The sequence below is a fragment of the Lissotriton helveticus genome, chromosome 4_1 (genome assembly GCF_964261635.1).
Source record: "Lissotriton helveticus chromosome 4_1, aLisHel1.1, whole genome shotgun sequence".
NCBI classification, from domain to species: Eukaryota; Metazoa; Chordata; class Amphibia; order Caudata; family Salamandridae; genus Lissotriton; species Lissotriton helveticus.
The window spans coordinates 437,963,523-437,985,558 of record NC_136063.1 but is presented as its reverse complement, the minus strand read 5'-3'; positions in this window follow the sequence as shown (position 1 = coordinate 437,985,558).

Below are 22,036 nucleotides of genomic sequence, written 5' to 3'. Positions count from 1 at the left end.
ACCCAGTGGGCTGGCCAGTCCTCTACACACCACCTGTCATCCCAGAAGATACCAAATCCTGCTGCCCCAGCCGCATCAGAGTAAATTTGTACTTGCCAAACCATTTTTTCTTCCTCAAAGTCCAGTGACAACATGTTGAAATCAGTCAAGCAAGTCAGCCACATTCTCAAATCTGCCCGGACCCCCATGGAGATCCGAACCCTGTGGTGTGGTAAGACTGCGCCCGACATGGCCATGCCGAGCCGTCTACAGAACATCCATCCTGCCCTGACCACCCTGCATGTGAAATTCAGGAAACCCAGCAGTTGTGTCACAACCCTCATTGCAATCCTCTTCTCCCCAATCGCCCAACAAAAGGCACGCCTGTATTTCTGTCTCTTTTGCATCAGGGAGTCGAGCCATCCATTGAGTGGAGTCCACTTCAATTCCCAAGAAAGTGAGTCTGCAGCTGGGCCCAGCCGTTTTCTCAGGCGCCAACGGAACTCCGAAACACTGTGACATCTCCTGAAACTGCGACAGTGCCTTGCCACACTCTCCCTTAAAGAGAAAGTCATCCAGACAGTGAGAAACTTCCGGGTGCCCACTGATCTGTGTAAAAGCCCACTTTAAGAATGTGCTAAACATCTCGAAAAGCACAAAGGAAATCGCACACCCCATGGGCAGTACCTTGTCCATGTAGATGGCCCCCCGAATTGCATTCCCAGTAGAGAGAAGTCCTCAGGGTGTATAGGCAGCAGGCGAAAGACCAATTTTACACCACACTTCACCAATTCCACCCCCGGCCCACACAACCACACTAGGAGGACCGCATCATCCACCGAGGCAGAGAGCACACTCGAGTCTGCTTCAGCGATGAAATCATTCACAGACTGCCCTTCCGACCACGAGAGGTGATTAAACATTCTAAACTCACCCTGGTCCTTCTTAGGCACCACTCCCAGTGGGCAGATGATCAAGTAGTCTACCGGCCAGTCAACGAACGGGCCCGCTATCCTACCTTCATCCACCTCTTTCTTCAAACTCCTTGGATGATTTCAGGTTGTCTGCCCACCTCCTCTCTCTAGGGCCCTGATAACCCACCCAAAAACCCTCCGTGAAACCCCACTGAATCTTCAAAGCCACCTCCCTGTCGGGGTAATGCGAGAGGCACAGGCCCATCGCCTCCACCTTAACTGGCGTAGGTTCCCTTCTGCCCAGTCTGTCCCCTCCCTTTCGTAGCCCTCCACTGTTCTGAAGGTGTGGCCAACGTGAAGCCTTGGGTAAGTGCATGTCGTCCTCCGCACTTGGAGCACTCATGCTTGAACTTGCAGGGGTAACGAGAACAATATCCCCTGTTGTAACTCCATCAGGCTCCCGTGTTGTTGCTACCTGGTTCGGAAGATGGCCCTGCACTCCCTGAACTGGCAGGAGTTCCCCCCGCCCCACCGTGGGTGGGACACGGCAGAAAGAACTGATAAGGTCCCGGCAAACCGCTGGCAGTGTGAGTCGAGGCCGACAACTGTGTGGATGACATCCACTGCATCCACAGTTCCTGGTCCACTTCCCCCTAAGGCTTATTAGGATTCACACTGATCCTGGCCTGAAATTCCCATCATAACTCAGTCAGGCAAAGACCCCAAAATGCATCTGGGCTTTCCTAATAATATCCATATACTTGAGAAGTGCTATGGCCCTGTCTAGATGTTTCTCGCAATATATACTGGTGTAAATTAGAAAAGCCAATGTCCAGTGCTCCATGTTCACCGGGACCCTGGCCCGTCTCGTCAGTTCCCATTATTCTTCCTTAGAGCCCTCCTTCACCTGTATCTCCCTGTGTAATAACTTAAACATGTCCACATATTCATGTTTCAAATTCTGTTCCTAGTTTTTTCCAACAAATGTGACCCCAGTGGCATTGCCAACCCCATATACGGCAGTTTCTAGGGGTGTTTGTCCTCTACCTTACTCCCCTTGTCATCTGAACCTTCCATCTTGTCCGTCTGTACTTCCCCAACTGCCACCTTCTTGCCCGCCCCGGTCTCCTTGATCCCCCCAACTGTTCCCCCTAGTGGTGCCCCCACAGGATCCCTCACAGACCCTTCTCCCACATCCACCGACTGGCAAGCTTTCTTCCGCCCCTCTTTTGGACCCCCTTCCCAAGCCCCCCACCATGCATTTCACCTTGCAAGAAGGGGTGGGCGTCAAATTCTGTTCTGCTTGCAAAACTTGCAAAATTTCAGCATTTCTGTGTTCCGCGCGGAACGTAGAAATGTCGAAACGTCCGTGATCCGCTGCGGAACGGAATTCGGGGTCATTAGGTATTAATTAAACCTCACCAGGAAGCACCTACAGATATAACTAAAGCAGGAGCCCGAGTTGATGCTCTGTACCGCATTAGATATGGGGAGAAAGCACACCTGCCCAGCAAAACCTCATAAGCTCAGTCGAGGCTCTAAACTTAAAGAATTCCAAGGATGCTCAATAGAACTGGCCTTACTGATGACAATTCCTTATAATTCTTCCCCCTCTTGGAAGTGGTAGAAGGCACCTAACTCTTGGCCACTGTAAGTCCTGCATGTATAAATTGGAATGCGCAGCGCATGCGCCTGCCGTCTTCAGACACTACATGCAACTTAGACCACGGCTAGAAGAGATATGTTTACATTAATCCAAGACACGACCATGTGGCTGGCAAAAATCTTAAGTGGATTCAGTTTTACATTGATATTTTTAGATGGTGCTACATACATAATAACGTATTTTTACATAATAGTTTTACTGCCCCTCTGATGTTTCCAATAGCTGTATATAGCAAGTCTAAGTGTTACCCAATTTAATATTTAACAATATTGGAAGGACTGACATATACATTTGCTTTCCATTCTCTATGATTCAAACTGGTAACCAGCATGTCACTGCGAGCTTAACTCACTGAGCCATCAAGCAGACGTAAAGTGCATCAAAAATTTGTGAGTTTCTCAAGCGCAATCCTGGTGTTGTTCCTCCTGTGACCTGGAGGTTCTTTCTCCTCATCTGCTGCTCTGATCGGTCTCTGACCTTTCAAACAAGAGGCATCAGAACTTGCATAGAAGCCCCCGTTTGGCCCCGCACCCCTGCGCCAGTGTGTCTGTCAATTAGCCCCAAGGGGTGAGTGTGCAGGTACCCCCAGCTGCAGACACACACGCACAGTGCATGGTGCTCACAGAAGAGGGGTCTTGGAGAGCGTAAGGGGGCTCCGGGGAGAAACCATGCTCAAGACACCCACCCTTGGAGCATGTGCGGCTGGGGAGGCAAGGCGTGATCGCATGTGCATGAGGTGTGTATGAGTGCATGTGTGTGTGTGTGCATGGGGGTGTGTGGGCCAGGACTGGCGCGGACGACAACAGCCCTGAGCCACAATTCTGTTGCACCATTGGTGTGTATGTGTGGGGGGCTATCTTAACCCCCTCCCTCACTCTCCTCATCTCTGCCCTCTGCAGCCTGTCTCTCTACCCTCTGTGGCCCTCCCACTGCCTGCTGCGAAGATTTGAGGCACACCACCTGTCACTTTCTTCACTTCTCTCGCATAGTTTCACTTTCTCTCTTTCTGCACTCCACGTGAGACACAGTTGCTCTTCCATCACCACACCTTTTCTCACATCTTTGTCTCTCTGCTCCCTTTCCCTCCTTCTGTCTGAGTTCACTCCCGCGTTCCCCTCTACCATTTCTGAGCCTCTGTCCCTCCCCCTCTCCCCTCTCTCCTCTCGCACACCAGCCCCTTTTCTCATCCTTGCTTCTCACAAGCTTCTAGCTCTCACACCTTGCTGTTTTTTTCACACACCTGTCCTCTCCTCCATCCACCTTCTCTCAAATCTCTGCTCCTCTCACTGGTTCTTCCTTTCTTCACTTACTGATCAGCCAGCAGAAAGTACTCCAGCTGAGTAGAGGAATTGCACAAAACTGTGGCATCTTTTTGGATAAATATGCAAGGCAGGATTCATTCTGGCACGATGCTCATCTGCCCCTGAGACCCTTCATAGATTACAACAGGCGCAACAACAAATCTCGGGGAGCACGCGGAATTCCGCGTGCTCGCAGAGATTTCTTGCCGTTTCGTGGAATTTTGTATAAGGCGACTCTGCAAATTCTGCCCACTTCTAATTGCAAGGCCGTCTGTGTCTCTCCCGCCCTTCCTCAAGCACTGCCAGCTTTGGTGGTCTCCGCCTTTGCCTTGGACTTTGTTGGCTTCACCACCTGCAAAACACCAATCCTGCTGTTGCTCTTCACCCCTACCATCCTGTCTTCATCATCCCTCACCACCCCGTCTTCCAGCTCATCACTCTCAGATTCATAATCCAATTCCAGAGGAGATCCTCCCGGCCGGCGCAGCCCAACAACCAAACTAGGCCCTAACTCCTAACCCTTTCCTAACTTGACCCTCCCGACATTGCCAGAATGCAGTTAGAAGAAGTCACCTTCCTCCCCTGCATTCTTATACCCACCCCCAAACCCCACCCCGGGACTCCAGCCTGGCCCTCCCTGCACGAAAGACTCCAGGGGAAGACTAGTATGCGACTCTGCTTCCCCCGGGGCCCAACATTTGAGTTGAGCTCTGTCCTCTAATGGAAGTCTGTGCCCTCCAAGGATGGCTCGATCACTCCACGGAGGGGCCCTGGGCAGTAGGTGCACTTCGATGGAGACACATCTGCCATTTCCCTCAGCCGCTGGTTCCCGGGCTCTCGCTCTGGTTCTAGTGCTGAGGTGGGTGGTAGTAACTACAAAAAGAACTCTTTGATGCAGTATTCATAACTTGGGGTCCCTGAGAGGGGTTTTATGTTGTAATAACAGTTGTTGCCAATGCTGAAATATTAAGAATGGTGGGAAATGTCAGCACGGCCAGTATTATAACTTGTCACCTGAATGTATTCGGAGGCCTCTGCAACACGTGCAGTCGGGGCTCTTAATACTCGCGGAAGGGGGGGGTCACGCGGGGGTTACCGTGGGGGTGACGTAAAAAAAACTGAGAACTAACTTACCAGACCGGGTCCACGTCACCTCTGCTCCTGGGCTGGGTCCCGCGCCGCCTCTGCGAACAGGAACAAATATGCTGCTCCCTCCCCTCCTGTAGGCCAATCACAATGCAGCGTTGTGATTGGTGGGGCATCCCAGACGGCGCCCAGCCAGGCCGTAGTAGGTACGCCATATTCTCTATGTAGGCTTCAGCCTACATAGAGAAAATGTACAGTGCGCATGACTGCTTTGGTTGGCCCCAGGGCCCACCAAACAGTCAGGGCACTCAGAGTGGTGCAAGCCACTCCTCCCTGAATACCCCCACCCACCCGCCCGCCCTCAAGGCATACCTTCCCACCCCCCCAAACAGGCATACCCCTGCATTCTGCTTTCTCGCAGCGCGCGAAGCAGGAAATAAAATGGTATTTAAAATGCCATTTTATTACCTGCTTCTCGCACTGCCAGAAAGCAGTGAGGTGCCGCTCCAACGCCCTAATGGAGCGGCCGCTATTGGACCCTTTGTGTCTTCCTCTGGCATGGTGCGCCTGGAAGAGGAATATAACACCAGAGGAACCACAATAGCATTGTCTATTCTAACATGCATGGCACACCTTCATTGGCAGTTCTCCCTGAGGTACTGAAACAAGTACAAAACAAGCAAGGGGCTACACTAGCTCTGTACTTAAAAATTCAAGTTAACAGGGAACTTCTCCACAGTTTCCTCAATCATCCTGAGCAACATTAAGGGAGATGCTTCAGCTCTGTCTATACGTCAAAGGCATTAAGCAGTTCCTGTTCAAGATCATGAATGGGAAACTAATGAAAATAAATTTGAAATTTACACCTCTGTGGGTCATGCTATCATGGGTCCACGAGCCATTAAGCCACATTTAAAACCTAAGAGAGACAGTGAAAGTTCAGTTAAAGAGAAATCTGCAACAGTAGGTACACAGAGGGAGAGAGACCAAAGATGGACTGGATCTCCCGTTTTATGGGAATCCAGTAGACCAAGATCTAGCTTTCTGTCTTTTCTGCCAAATTTGGTGTAATTCCTTTTAGCCATTTTTGCGGGATCGCTGTTCAATTTTCCTATGGAAAATTGCAGGGGGAAACATATTTTGGGAACCCCTCCTTTTTTCAGCCACCCTCTTGAAGGATCACCCCAAAACCTTCCATGAAGGAGCTGATGTGGATGACACTTTTTTTTAAAGTTTTGTGAAGATTTGTCAAATAGTGCCAAGCTATCTGGAAACCAAAAAATACATTTCCTATAGGTATGTGGCCCTAACTATACCTACCCAATGGCCACTACTACGAGGTTAGGTATATGTATATATAAATTCTAGAAATTCACTGAAAAAATCAGAAGGTTAAAATGGCATTATTGTTAGGTCTGGGAATAATATTTTATTTTACGTTAAAAAAATAGTGAAGTATTCAAGAATGTCATTGAACATGTCATGAGTGATGTAATATGTGAAGTCATAAGCAGTGCAATGTGTGGGTGCAAGTTATAGTTAGCTCAGTAAAGTATAAATGGAAAATGGCTGTGTTGTTTTTATTTTTAACTGACATTTTCACCTAACTAGAACCTCAATTTAAACTTTATTTTTTACAGTGAATTGCAAAGGTTTTTTTAATGAAAGGTAAGATATAATTACCAGACCTAACTATAACATCACTATAAACTTAGCTTTTTTTCAGTGAATGAAGGAATGAAAAATGTATTGCTCAGTTAATAAAAATTTACAATATAACACATCTATTCACATTTCATATGACCATTATTCATTTTTTTTTTAAAGACACGATTACAATGAGGGTTAGTTCTGCAATAAGAACACTCAATTCATCTAAATAAAATGAGTAAAATCTTAAATGTAAAGTGCATTTACTGATGACACAATCCACCTACTATTTCCTCTTACCTACAGTGTCCCATTTATTCTGTTTGTTACCAACTTGCTACACGCTATGAATAGATTTAACCATTCGTAATGTGTAGCATACAGAGCGATCTAGTCAGTTTAATATTGACACCTAGCGTTACCGAGCGAACCTACCACGAGCAAAGCTTTAAGGTACAGTTCCTATTATAAAAATCCTCGCAAGGCTTGCCATTGCTAAGCCCTACTTTTTCACAGCTTTTTTCAGGGAATTTCTAGTATTTTAAAAATAAAGTAAAAAAAAATATTACCACTTTGACTGTACCATTTTAATGAAAAGTAAAACATTACTAACATACTTAACTGTACGTAGTAGGCCCTTTACTACATAAGGAGGTTTGAGTACGTGGAGGTAGTGAGCTTTCCATGAAGTGCTGCACACAGAGAGCAGTGTCTCTGTAGTAGTGGCTTTCACACCTAATTTGGTCTTTTTGTTTGGAGGGAGTGGGCTTGCCATGAGGAGCAGCATGGAGAGTGCAAACTTTGTGTAGTTGTGGCTTGGCCAACAAATAGGGCGTAGGTCCGTAGAGGCCTAGGTTCTATAATCAGTTTTACACTCAGCACTGACTGTGCATTATAGGAGCTTAATAGCGCTTGCCAGTTCTCAAGGGAGTGGTCTCTCAGCACAGTCTGTGTACTGTGCGCTACTGTGCATAGTAGGGGTTTCTCCAAGTAATGGGGCTTAATAGTATTTTGGTACTCAACTCTTTGTAAAGAGTTTTGCACAGATGAGACAGTTGTATTTTTTATATGAGGAGACTCTGCAGTGGTAAAAAATAAACAATCGTAAACTTGCACAAAAATGTAAGTTTACCTTCATGACTCAGTCCCTACAAGTGTCATTTTACAACTAGTAATTTTTCTTGTAGTAAAATTAGACTTGTGCTCTGTAAATACCAAAAGGAGTAAAGGTACTACAGCAATCATAAACTTACACAAAAGTGCAACTTTACCTTTGTGAATCAGTCCGAGTGTCATGTGTGTATAAGTATATATATTTATACATGCATATCAGTACATATTTAGGAGTGTAGGTATGTCATTATATACATGTATGTTAATTTCAGTTATTTGTTAAAAAAATAAATACAAAATAAAACATTAATTTCCCTTCAACCTTTGTACCATTCCTAGTCTCTCTGACTCAGCCTTTCGGACTAATATGAACTCTGAAATATCCTTTTCAAACTTCCCCCTCCCTTTTATCCAGTTCACCTAGCTGTCAGGTGCATTTATCCACTACTCCCAATACCAACTCACAACTTCACATTTTTAATCCACTTCCATTACTCTATTCCCTACTCAAAACACTACTAAGCGAATGACAACTTGAGAGTACAAACTTATCAAATTTACCACAACTTGTAGTGTAGTTCCTATTATCCCAATAGGCTCTGCGCATTGGAATAATACCTCCAATAGTATAGACCTAGACCAGACGTTAACTAGGTCTTCTACTGTCGATATTAGACTTAAAGTTTTGGGTTTGCCAGCTAGCTCAGAGTTCACTAGAAACTTTCTCGAATAGGCAAGGAGGAGTTGAACCTCCCTGGATAGACAAGAAGGGATTTAGTTTCTGACAACCATAGAACATGACAACTTTGCTCTCCCCTAATCAAGAGTGTATCTCTAGAGTCGTGTGAAAACAAAAGACAACTTATTTTACTCAGTCAGTACGTGCATTCTTAGTTTCACCAGATTGTAGAGAAAAGGAAGAGACGGGCGTGTTCAATAAAAGATGTTATTTATTGATCAGTCTCTTTTCTCGTACAAGAGAAATGGATCGATATTATCGCAATACTTATGGTTAAGTAAAGTGCATACAATAAAAGCAGAATTATGAAATAATACTGTAAAAGCATTGATATGGTTTCTAAGCCATATGCTATTTAAAATGGATAGAATATATACATACACATATACATTTGACTAATCGTACTCAACTGGTGCTTCTAACCACGCCTACCCCGGTGTACCTGACCTAAGCCTAATACGTGGGCTGGAGTAGAAAGTAGCAGTTTTGAGTTAAGTTTGTTTTGCCAAGTGACTGACTCAAGAATTCTCTGCAAGGGGTTATTCAGTTCTGTACCTGAGATCTAGGATGGTTGAGGGATGGTATCTCTCGTCTGTGGTCTCGATATTCCAAGCTGCCTGCAAGGGCTGCTCGGAAGCGCCGGAGCTGGATTTCTTGGCAGGAGAAAGGCAGCGTCTCGTTCTCAGCGCGTCAGGAAGGCGGGGCAGCGCCAGTGGGCTTCGCTCTCTGCTGGGCTTCGGCAAGTCTCGCTGCTCCGATCTCGTCACCACCGCGTGTGTTTGCTTAAGGCAATGTCGGTAATATTTATACCTGTAAGGTGCCGAGATTGACGTAAGGATGGACATAGATACGTCAATAAGGATGTCATACGAGCTGGTCGTTAGCACATTCTTTTACTGAAGTTCTTTGAGAAATCAAAACAATGGCCGCAGGGATTTTCCCAGGTTGTCATAGGTTTGATTTGTTTTGAGAACTCCGTATGCCTTATCAGGGGCTGGAGGAATATTGCTTGCCTAATTAGATGGCAAGCGTTATGACCTAATCAGATAACGCGCTCCTGTGCCGTGGCCTGGCTTAATCAGATAACGGTTTCTGCATCATGGGATGGCTGCTAGTTAATTTGTTAACCAGAATAGGGTCAGGAATAGGGGGATCTATACAGAACCTATAGGAATACATCACACCCACTCCACGCTAACTATGGCCATATTTACGAATCTAGGCATAGTAAAACATACTGTAGAGTATCGTGTATACCTTACCACCCCAAAATACACATAATGCATTTTGAAATTATGTAATATACGGAAAAAAAATAGTCACATGTACTATATGCACTCAAGCAGTAGAATAATGCTAAATTAATCACGCATATGTATACATTATTAGTAATTGAATATGTGAATTACACATGAAATGGCTCTTAATACAGAAGAAAAGTTCGAGACCACTTCATCACAGTTCAAAAATATTTATGAACATACCAGCGGGCAGCTAATGTCTCTGAAGTTTTTTTTTTTTTTTTTCAAAAATAGAAATTAGTTCTCTAAGAATAGTTCTTACTTTAAGCAGAAGATAAGTGTCCCGAAAAAATTATAAAAATATTTTGGGGCTGCTAAAAAAAAATTGCTGTCCGTGAACTGGAGGAAAAAATTGTTCTTGCTACTTTATTATTAAAGTTGAAGGCCAAATTCAAGGTGTCGGGAACGCCGTGTGCTAGCTTGCTCAAGAGTCGTTATTTCTGCTCTGGTGAGAACATCATATCATTGAGACTGCTGAAAAAGCTGTCAACAGCTTCCTGTGAGAGTTCCACTAACTCAGAATAAGATGTAACCATGCATTCATGTGCATGATTGTCTCCATTGACGTTTTGAGTAGTATTGCTGACAGAAGGTCGTACCTGATCGATGCTGCTTTCATCTTGATCTTCACTACCCCTCAATCGTAGTGGTGAAGTTTCCACGAATGCCGTCATCAGGATTGGCAGCCGTTGAGGGCAGCACAATGCATGAGCCGTTACCGGACCCAACAATGTTTCTGCATCCAATGGCGCATCCGATTGTAGCGTCAGACAGGTGTCCAACACGCATTCTTCTCCGCACAGCATGCACCTTAATACAGGTAAAACACATCTTTGCCATATCGGCCGAAATGAAAGAAACCAAGTCATGTTCAGGTCTCTAAGCCGGGTTAGTCCCAGGATTTTTGATATCCGGTCCCGGTATCCAATGGCTCGGATTGTTTCTTCCCTTGTCGCAGGTGTTTTGTCTGTGACATGGTTTGCCATAACGAAATATAAGGACCAAGAATAGGATTCCTGCAATTAGTCCCAAAATGAGGGGAACTCCTCCAAAAATCAAATGGACGAGGTCTGGAAAAATACCCAGTATGGCTTTGAATGGTGTTAATGCCCCTGAAAACAATGTCTTAAATACATTTGAGACTCCACTAGTATCAGAAATATTTAAGATTTCATTCAGGATTGCTGCGAAATGTATGGGGGAATTAGTTGATAACAATGAGTGAATCTCTGCAGTCGTCCTTGCGACTAGGAGATCATACGTTTCTTTTGATGACGTGAGCCTGGTCGGCGTCTGAAGAAGCACTGTTTTCATTCTGCTTAAAGTATCAATTCGAATAGAAGTAATTTTCAAGTTAGGCCATGTCCTTGCCTCCCTGTCTGGAAAGGAGCTGGGGAACAATAAGCATCCACAGCACATGACCTTCGCAGTCGTACTTATGAGATAAGGAACCCCGGGCAGTAGACTACAACATCTGCGATCCACAATTAGGATGTAACTCCCGTTATAGAGTCTTTTAAAGAATGGTTCTATCTGTGTTGCAGGTGTGCCTAGCTGGTGACATGAAAGGTTATTTGAGTTCCCTTCACAGGCTCCATGCAAACTAATTCCATTACACAGAAGTGTACCGCTTAGTGACATTGCACAATTATTGCCACTAAGGAACACTTTCTGTCCTTTATTACTGACACATGCATGTGAATAGGGCAAGTTCCATGTTGACTTAATGTACCCTTTTCCCAATTTTTCGTACATGCCAGCCTGTATATATTTTTGGCAGTATTGAAACCTGAAAGTAGATATCGGAATATTAATTATCCCATGTATTATCCATTCAATGACAGGTCGTTCTGATATTGTCAATGGTAATCTCTCGAGTTTCTCAATGCTCAGGATTGTATAATCAGCACCCTTTTGTGCCATACTGATTTGTTTATCAGTAAGGTTAAAGATATTGAATAGTAACGTTGTGTTGATTAAACGCCAAGGCACATAGCCTGAACGCAGATTTTGTAACGTCCATCCAAGCTGTATAATAGAACGCAATTGCGACTGACCGTGTTGTAACAACAGTAAGTCTTGCGATATTATGTTGATTGCTGAAGACACAATGCTGTCCAATGAAAAAATTCTGGAGGACAGAGTCATTAACCCATTGTCCACTACAGAAAGCGATTTTTCCAAATTAATACGGTCAATTTCCCGTATACTTTCTGCTGTCTCAATTTGAGTTATCTTCCAGGCCTCGTTGTAAGCTGCATATATAGAGGCTGCTATGAAGCGTTTTTGACGCTGTTTGCGCGGTCCCATAATGAAATCACGCAAGTCAGCACCATCAGTAAGTAAAGTTAGGTGTTGCTTAATTTCTGTCAGTGTGGAAGTTTGTAGCCATTGAAGGCAGAGTTTGCCCACACTGTAGGTGGTGATTATCCCTGGGTGTTGTCTTTGGGAATATCTAGGGTCTGGCCTGGTCAATGTGAACCCCTGTGTTTTGTTCAGGAATCTGTCTTGACAGTTATTAGTATCTGTGGGCCAGATTAACCATTGTTTCCAATCAGGATTTGTTCTGTTTTGGTTTAATACATAGTTTACGTCTATCTCTTCATCTGCAGAGTTATTGCTGTTCATTGTTGGTTTTGGAATAGACGGTTTATTTAAGTCTTTGATTTTGGCTAATCCAAGACAGGTAGTTTGTTGAATAGTATCATTCAAGAATATAATTTGTTCTGGGATCATGCAGGCTCTAAACAATGATTCTACACCCTGAACTTGCCATTCTCTTGTACCCTAAACACTTTTCACTTCCACATTTTTGTCCCAATAATCAAAACCAAATGTATTCATTTGTTCAAAAAATGAGTCCGAATATATCAATTTTGTGTTTGTAAGCATGGTTTTTGTTCCTGTCTTATTTGACAATTTAAAATAAAATGTTTCAGCTTTACTTGTATTGAACCCTGTAAAATATGAATATTTGTCATAAACGGTTCTTGAGCTTCCTTTTGGAGGGGTTGCACAATGTTCCCATTGATTATAATTTAAAACATTTCTAGGTTGTGCAGATTTATGTAGAAAATGGTTACCATAGTGGTTGTAGCAGTACATACTATCATAATTAGACGAACCCTGCAAATAATCATGTTTGGTAAATTTAGCAGACATCACTAGGTCAGACATCATGTCATTAATACTTTCAAAGTCCCAATCATCAGCAAATGAGTTTGGTTTTACAAAGTCACTCAACGAGATCTTGATTTGGTGTGGATATTTGAGGATTTCAACCGGACCATAAATTTCATAGTCAGTATTGTCCCATGCTACCCCACCCGGTAGTGGATTGGCTGTGAAGTTGACTGAAGAAAGTTCTCTTTTCTCGACGTGTGAAGACGTGTGTGGCTTGAGGATCAAGTTGATTTTCTGGCTTGCTGTGTCCATTTTTGCATATTTTCCCTCAATGAAGCGTCCCAAGCATAGTACCATGATGAGCCAAACTATGAGGATAAATACACCAAAGGACACCCAAAATTCAATCCATGGAGAAATCAGATAGGTTTCTTTCAGTTGTTTCAAAAGTTCCTTAGCTTTGTCTTTAAGGGTTTTTGTTGATGGCTGTGTCTTTGATTCACTGAGGTCTTCAGAGGAATCATTGAAGTTTATCAAGTAGCCGGATGCTGTTCTATCAATTGTTCCAATTGCTTCAGGATTACTGTTTCTTGCATATTCATTTGTTACTTCATTGTAGGTTGGTGTGTCTCTACTAAACATTTTTATTTGGGTTTTCAGAGGTGTGAGTTCCATTGCATTGTTGCATAGTCCTTGTTGTTGTTCTGTAGGCGTTTCAAATGTGATTAGCCTTTTAGTTAGCACCTCTGTACTTGTAGCAAACCTCGGTGTTCTACTACTTATCGGGAGTCCACTTGACCTACTGTTTGTTATCGGCCACATGATTGTGGTTTTACCAGGTCGATGGATACAACTCGGTTCTCCTTTTTACCAGCAAGCGGCGGTAGTACAACTGATCTTGTCCCGTTGATGGACAAGACAGGAACTGCTTTTCTGTAAGAAGGCCCAAATTCCTTCTTTACCGCGATCTTTTCTCTGACTAGATCCCCGATTTTTGGAATCCAGACAGGTCTTGCTGGGACAGGCGGTGTTTCTTCAGTGGTTGTTGGCTGTTGTTTCAACTTTATGTTGCTCAGGTCTTTTCTTGTTTCGTTTAAGTCCTGCAAAATAGCCAAACGATCTTTGATATCAAAGCTTTTTTCTTTCACCACTGAAGTCTGACTGTCAAGATCTAAGACTAACATCCTAGTCCCAAACAATAATTCGTACGGACTGAATCCCTTCAGAGAATTTCTTGGCAGGTTGTTTAGACTACGTTGGACACTTATTAGATGTTTGACCCACCCAGCTCCCGAACCTAATACCTTTGCTGTTATAGATCGCTCTCTGCCTTTGGTTTTTTCTTTACACCATCCCGTATCCCTCAGGAAGGAAGTGAGAAGATTCCTGCAAATGCAATGCTCATTCTGGCCAAGCACTCCCCACAAACCCGAGAGGCAATGGAAAGATATTGGTCAGTAGGTAGCATGCTTCTAGCGTATATGCCATTATAGACTTGCAAATCTTGATATAACAGTTCTGGCGGCAGCCGAAAGTTGGGGTCTACATTATAAGTGAAACTAGTCTCTGTATGTTAATACGACGCATTTTTCATATTGGGTTTATTTTTTATTGTTGATCCTTTCTAGTGTGAAACGCCAAGGTAATATACCGTTTCTTTCACCACTGCGATTGTGTTACAGTTTGGGCAGTTTTTTACAAAAATGGTATGATGCAGGCCCATGCCTGGCCACCAGTACACTGATTGTAATTCTTCCAGAGAATCTTTAAGTTTGAGGTGTCTGAGACCCTCGCCCATATGTGCATCTGCTATTAACAAGCCTCTCCTGTCCATGTTTGGAATCACTCTATCCCCCACTCCAGGGATTCGAGCAAAAGGAACGGAGTTTGCATCGATTATGTATGTATATTTGAGTGGGTAACTGATCGGCAACGCTGAGCAGTCGCCTTTTGATGACGTTTTCACCGCCAGCATTGTTTCACCATCAATGTATTTTACTGCACGCTTTTTTCTAGCTACGGAAGCCGATTCAGTTGCTACCGCTGTGGCTTTCTCAGCCAATGAATTCCCTGCAACGTGAACGCCATCACGCTGATGACTCAGTGAGTGTATCACGTGAGTCTTTGGTAGTTCTCTTTTTAACAGAACTATTTGTTCCCAAAGCAGTTTTTGCTTTATTGTTGCACCTGTGTCATCTTTGTAACCGTTTTTAATCCATTTCTGCAAATCGTTGTTATATGATTTGACGCAGTAATATGAATCGGACACTATAAGTGTCGGGAATTCGCGATCTGCATTATCTAGCGCCATTTTCAATGCTATTATTTCAGTCTGTTGTTCTGAATTAGTTTCTACTGAGTGTGTTTTTGTTAATAGAGGTCTTAGTATACCGCCGCGCCACACTTCTTTTGTAATCTCACATGTGGGGTTGTATGCTTGTTCTCCCCAAACGGAGGGTTGAGCATGTCCGTCTGTATAGATTACACAAGTGTACTGTCGTAATGGCAGAATGTCGATTGGCAGAGGGCATGTTCTTTCATATTCTAGATATTTTAGTTCCTTTAGTTCCGGATCAAAGTAGTATTTTACTTTGTCCATTGTAATGGAATTCACCCATTGTATCCATTCCGGATTCAATGCTGTTGTTGGTAAATTACACGGGGTTGTTAATGCCTCAAAGGCTGATTCTGCTGTTCTGACTGTGATGTGTCTCCCGTCAGCTTTATCTTTTTCTCTAGCTATTGCGGTTTGAACTGCATGAACAATGTTTTCTTTAATGCTGAATTTCTTTTCAGCTTCTGTGTACAAGTGTGATTTGAATGCAATTGGTACCTTTTCTCCCTCGTTAGAGGTCAGGTATGTGAATCTGCATCTTCCTGGGATGACTCGAATCACAAGGTTGCGTGTGTTATCACGTGTTTCTAATTTTGTTTTAATTAACATATCTGTTTGTAAGGATCTCAGAATTTCTGTGTGTATTTGAGTCCAATTGGTTTTTTTAAAATCTGGTTTTATTAGATCATAAAGGGGTTTGACCCTTTCTGCGTAATTTGCAATGTATGTTCTTCCGAAATTTAGGAAGCCTAGAATTGACTGTAGGTTTTTTAGTGTTCTAGGTGCTTGGAGTACGGCACATTTCTCTAGGAAATTGTCAGCCAGGCTTTTGCCTTCACTTGATAATTCATATCCTAAGAACAGGACTGTTAGATGGGCAATTCTAGATTTTTTAAAGTTGAATTTGTAACCCTCTGCTGCGAACCCAAGTATTATGGTGTTCACTCTCTTCAAGTGAGTATCCAAGTCATCATCTGTTAGGTATATGTCATCGACATAAGATAATGCTTCGTCATCATATGTTTGTAGTAACTCTGTTACTCTCGCTGAGAATAATCCTGGGCTGTTCTTGTACCCCTGGGGTAACCGACAGAATTCTTTTTGAGCGCCATTTATTGAGAACGCTGACAAGTATCTGCTCTCTGGTGCTATATTTTGACAAAAGAATCCATTAGAGATGTCTAATGTTGTTTTATATTTTTTGCGCACTATGTTATTCATTAGTGCAGCACTATGCGAGTTTTGTACTGCAAAAGTTTTGCAACATGAGTTAAGGTGTCTGTAATCCAAAACTAGACGATATGAATTGTCTGGTTTGGAGACAGGAAACAAAGGGTTGTTCATTTGTGAGGTGCAAGTTTCAATCACCCCCTGGTATTCTAGTTGATCTAGAATTTCTTTTACCTGTTTTTTAGCTTCTTGCTTGATTGGATACTGCCTTTGTGCAGTAGGTTGTGATTTTAACTGGATTTTGTGTGGAGGAGATTCCTCATCCCATCCCACATGATTTTTATATAAAGCAGGAGCTTGAGCTACTGCCCACTTTCTTGCAAGTGTATATTTTTTATGAATTGGAATATGATTTGAGAAGGCAGGCATAATTATTTCTTCGCCATGTGGGCACTCCCTGACAAACTCTGGTGGCCAATCTTTTTCAGCTAGAAGGATGTCATAGCCCTTGGAGAGATTATCCCAAAAAAGGCCCCTTATTTTTCTAGTCTTATCCCCTTCTATACGTAAAGTTATTTCATATATTTTGTGAGGTTTGCTAACTCTGGTGTCTGTAGTTTCCACTTGAATGTATTCATTCGTGTCCACTGTCTCCAGATGATTCATAAGGACTTTGCGTGCTATGCTCACTTCTGCTGCGCTGTCTAGCATTGTCTGAGCCCACTCTCCGTTTTTCAGCTGTGTCCTCAGTATTCTCGGCATTGTTGAATACTTTAATACTGGCTACCTTCTTCTTTGGAAACTGTAATTTTTTATTTGGATGAGCAGGTTCCTTGTCTTTGGACTTGACGTGCCCTTCCCTGGGTTCCGATCGTCCTCTTCTTTCCGATTTCTGCGAGGAAGTCTGAAAAGATTGAGAGGGACGTGTATCAAAATCTTGATATCTATCAGGTTTCTTTATGTTATCCCTATTTCTAAGGTTGTATCTTTTCACAGAGGGCTCCCTTTGGGGAGACTTGGGTCCTTGGTCCGGAGATCTTTCTCTCCGCCAAGGAGACCTTCCTCTGGACTGGAATCTTTTTTCTTTTGGATTGGATTGTTTGTTTCCATCCCAGTTCTTCTTTTGACTGTTTAGATTATTTTTAATAAATACTTTTTCAGGACTTTCAATTAGTTGGGGCTTCACTGGTATTCCACCCAAACTATCTCTACCTAGTTCTTCATAGGATTTTTCTATAATTCTGGCAATTTCAGCTGGTTGGTCTGCTATATCTGTCTCTTTTAACCTCTGGCGGATCGCCACATTCGCTGCTTCTCCTTTTATGTTGGCTAGTAATATTGCCGAGACCTGCTTGAAGTCTTTTAGTAATTTCATACCGAGAGTTAAAGCGGGTTCTGGACCGTATTCGTCTTGAATTTGTTTTAGCACATCTGGTATTACTGACATGGATGGAACTCCATGTGTTTTTGTGTAAATGGAAGCAAAGACTGTACCCCAAGTGTCACAGTCCTCCACGTGTGGTGCGATTCCCATTGGAAGACAGATAGTCAGAATCCTGTGTTTTTCTACCGGGGTGGTATCTGGAAATACCGCCTCTATTTGGGTGATTTTTTGTGCTAACCAGAATGGTATTTGTTCCCGTTTAGCTGGTACTTTACCTAGGCAGGACTGTATGTTCTGTGGTGTAATTTTATTTGTGTTCCCCTGATGAGGGGTCAGCTGTGGAATTTTTAATTACTGGTTGGACAGTTGAAGTCCGCATTACATATTGGACTAATTGTCTATATATTTTAATTAATTGTTTTAGTTGTACTAAAAGATCTGCTGCAGACATTCTTTCGATGTCTGGATGTGGTGTGTATCCGGCTAGGACCGGCCACGTTGCTCCTGGTCTACCTAGTGGACCGAGCCTGGTGATGTGATTATTATGTTTTAGGGCGCCATTAAACAAGAGCAGGTGCTCTTGGAATTTGAGTGGTACTTCCACTTCCTCGAAAGGAATGTACTCATCAGGAGGTTCCTCTGTTTTGTAATAGTGGAAGTCCTTTGTTACAGAGTTTGCTGCTGGAAAGTTTATCCATGAATAGAATACCTCTGTCTGCCGATATTCGTGTGCCTCAATTACAAATATGACTGTACCACCTCTTGGTGTCAGTCCATTTTCTATAAGTTTTAACGTTATAGATCTTCTCATGTTGACCGGGATGAGTTTTATATCCGGGTCTGCTTCTTGCATAGTATTATCAGCTTCTATTAGTTCAGCTGCTAATCTAACTCTCTCTCTTTCATCATCACTTTCTGACATTTTACTGTCAGGAAGGTTATTCTGTTTGTTTGCAGATCAGGTTCCTTATGGAAACAAAGATTAGATGCACAATATTTTGGAACAGTATATCCTTCAACGTTGATTGAACCAAGAACCATACATAGGAGTTCCCTCCTGCGAGGTTTGGCGGATTTTACCTCTCACCCACTCCAGACGTCTTTGGAGTATTATGGGAAAAAGGGGTCTGAGTGAAAGAGCACGACTGAATTACTCTAAAGTCTTGCGTTAGTTTTATCGCCTTTCCAAACGTTGGGCGCCATGTAGTGTAGTTCCTATTATCCCAATAGGCTCTGCGCATTGGAATAATACCTCCAATAGTACAGACCTAGACCAGACGTTAACTAGGTCTTCTACTGTCGATATTAGACTTAAAGTTTTGGGTTTGCCAGCTAGCTCAGAGTTCACTAGAAACTTTCTCGAATAGGCAAGGAGGAGTTGAACCTCCCTGGATAGACAAGAAGGGATTTAGTTTCTGACAACCATATAACATGACAACTTTGCTCTCCCCTAATCAAGAGTGTATCTCTAGAGTCGTGTGAAAACAAAAGACAACTTATTTTACTCAGTCAGTACGTGCATTCTTAGTTTCACCAGATTGTAGAGAAAAGGAAGAGACGGGCGTGTTCAATAAAAGATGTTATTTATTGATCAGTCTCTTTTCTCGTACAAGAGAAATGGATCGATATTATCGCAATACTTATGGTTAAGTAAAGTGCATACAATAAAAGCAGAATTATGAAATAATACTGTAAAAGCATTGATATGGTTTCTAAGCCATATGCTATTTAAAATGGATAGAATATATACATACACATATACATTTGACTAATCGTACTCAACTGGTGCTTCTAACCACGCCTACCCCGGTGTACCTGACCTAAGCCTAATACATGCGCTGGAGTAGAAGTAGCAGTTTTGAGTTAAGTTTGTTTTGCCAAGTGACTGACTCAAGAATTCTCTGCAAGGGGTTATTCAGTTCTGTACCTGAGATCTAGGATGGTTGAGGGATGGTATCTCTCGTCTGTGGTCTCGATATTCCAAGCTGCCTGCAAGGGCTGCTCGGAAGCGCCGGAGCTGGATTTCTCGGCAGGAGAAAGGCAGCGTCTCGTTCTCAGCGCGTCAGGAAGGCGGGGCAGCGCCAGTGGGCTTCGCTCTCTGCTGGGCTTCGGCAAGTCTCGCTGCTCCGATCTCGTCACCACCGCGTGTGTTTGCTTAAGGCAATGTCGGTAATATTTATACCTGTAAGGTGCCGAGATTGACGTAAGGATGGACATAGATACGTCAATAAGGATGTCATACGAGCTGGTCCTTAGCACATTCTTTTACTGAAGTTCTTTGAGAAATCAAAACAATGGCCGCAGGGATTTTCCCAGGTTGTCATAGGTTTGATTTGTTTTGAGAACTCCGTATGCCTTATCAGGGGCTGTAGGAATATTGCTTGCCTAATTAGATGGCAAGCGTTATGACCTAATCAGATAACGCGCTCCTGTGCCGTGGTCTGGCTTAATCAGATAACGGTTTCTGCATCATGGGATGGCTGCTAGTTAATTTGTTAACCAGAATAGGGTCAGGAATAGGGGGATCTATACAGAACCTATAGGAATACATCAGAAACTAATCCACAAGGAAAAAAGGAAGCACATATTACTAACCAACGAACTATTTAACTCTAATCTTGGGTTGAGGAGTAGCATGCTACTCGCCACAAAGCACTTCATAACATAACATGTATTTGTAAAGTGCACGTTCACCACAAAGAGTATTTTGGTGCTGAATAACATGTGCTTATTGGTACCCAACTCAATGGTACTCATTTTAGTGACCATAGAAGGATAACAGGCTGAGTGGACCAGCTGGGATTTGAACCTGTGACCATGAGGTCAAACACAGGCCCCTACAGTGGTCACATGAATCTCCTACGCACTAGACCCAGCTTCAATGCCTCATCAGGGGTGGTAAGTGCTTTATAAATACAAATTACAATTACGATTTCAAGCTTCTCAATCATTTTGGTAAGAGATGAACATTTTGAGATTGGGTCTAATTTCTGAAAATTGGAGGTGGTCATATTTTCATTTTTGCATGATGGAGCGAATTATGAGGATTTAAAAAAAGAAGTGTAAGAGTCATCGAGAGAGGGAGGTAGTGATTACTTAATAAGAAATAGTGCCATAGCATCGGCACAGAATTTTTACAGGTTTGCTGAAAATGTGTCATCAACCTAGGCAGACTGACACAAGGAAAAGATTTTGACAGTTTCAATGTCGATTTGTTGGAATTTCCTGGAATTTAGACTAAACAGAGATTTTGAGGAAATGATATGTAGTGTTTGAGTAGTTAATTTCCTTGCATGAATAACAAACCTAAAATTACTACCTGATTGACAATGTAGCTGGCAATTTTCGGGCACTCTTTAGGGAATGGAGAGTGAATGTTTTAAGGGTCTCATGCTTACCTTGCTGGTTAAGAAACAAGTAAATAGGTTGCTATATTTTCTTTACGTAGGTTTTGACTATTATACTTCTACCTTAGTTAATAGAACTCAGTATAACCAATTCATAAAGTTAAGTATACTAATTAAAATGTACGCATGTGTCCAGGTATACTACAACCAGATATTTTTTTTTATTAAATTGTTATTGAAGTTGTGTTGCAGTCTCTTAAATCAGATACACAAAGTATAAATCTCAGAAATATACATTATCATTCTTGCCAAAATAACATAATATACAGGTGGTTACTCAAAATACAATCCCCAGATCTTTGCAAACTTTTTTATCCCCCAACCCGTTTTGCATACATATGTTCATATTTCCTGACCCTTTTCATTTTGTCAAACCACGACTGGAACACCGGAACCTGTAATGTCCGCCAATTCTGAAATACCAGAGATCTAGCAACAGCCATTGCAATATAAACCAATTTTGCTGAATAATCTGAAAGTTTGCAATCAGGTTCAAAGCCAAACAGTATTAATTTTACGTTACAGGAAATCGGAATCACGTAATAGGTTTTTAGAAAATCAAAAATTTCGTCCCAAAAAGACTTAATTTTTGGACAATAGGCCATAATGTGAGACCAATTAGCTTGGTCGCATTGAAGGCATCTGAAACAATTGGGAGACGCATTATCGTACATTTTGGCAATAATTGCAGGAGTGCGGTACAAAAGCCATTTGCTAAAAAATAGCATTCTATGCCAGTTGGCACCACGTAGTGAACCAAAGTTGAACTTATTAATAGTTTTCAATATATCAATGGATAACACTAAATTTTCCTGTGTGTGCCATTTTCGTATAGCTTTAGAGCTCAACTCTTCCTCCCGACTCTGTG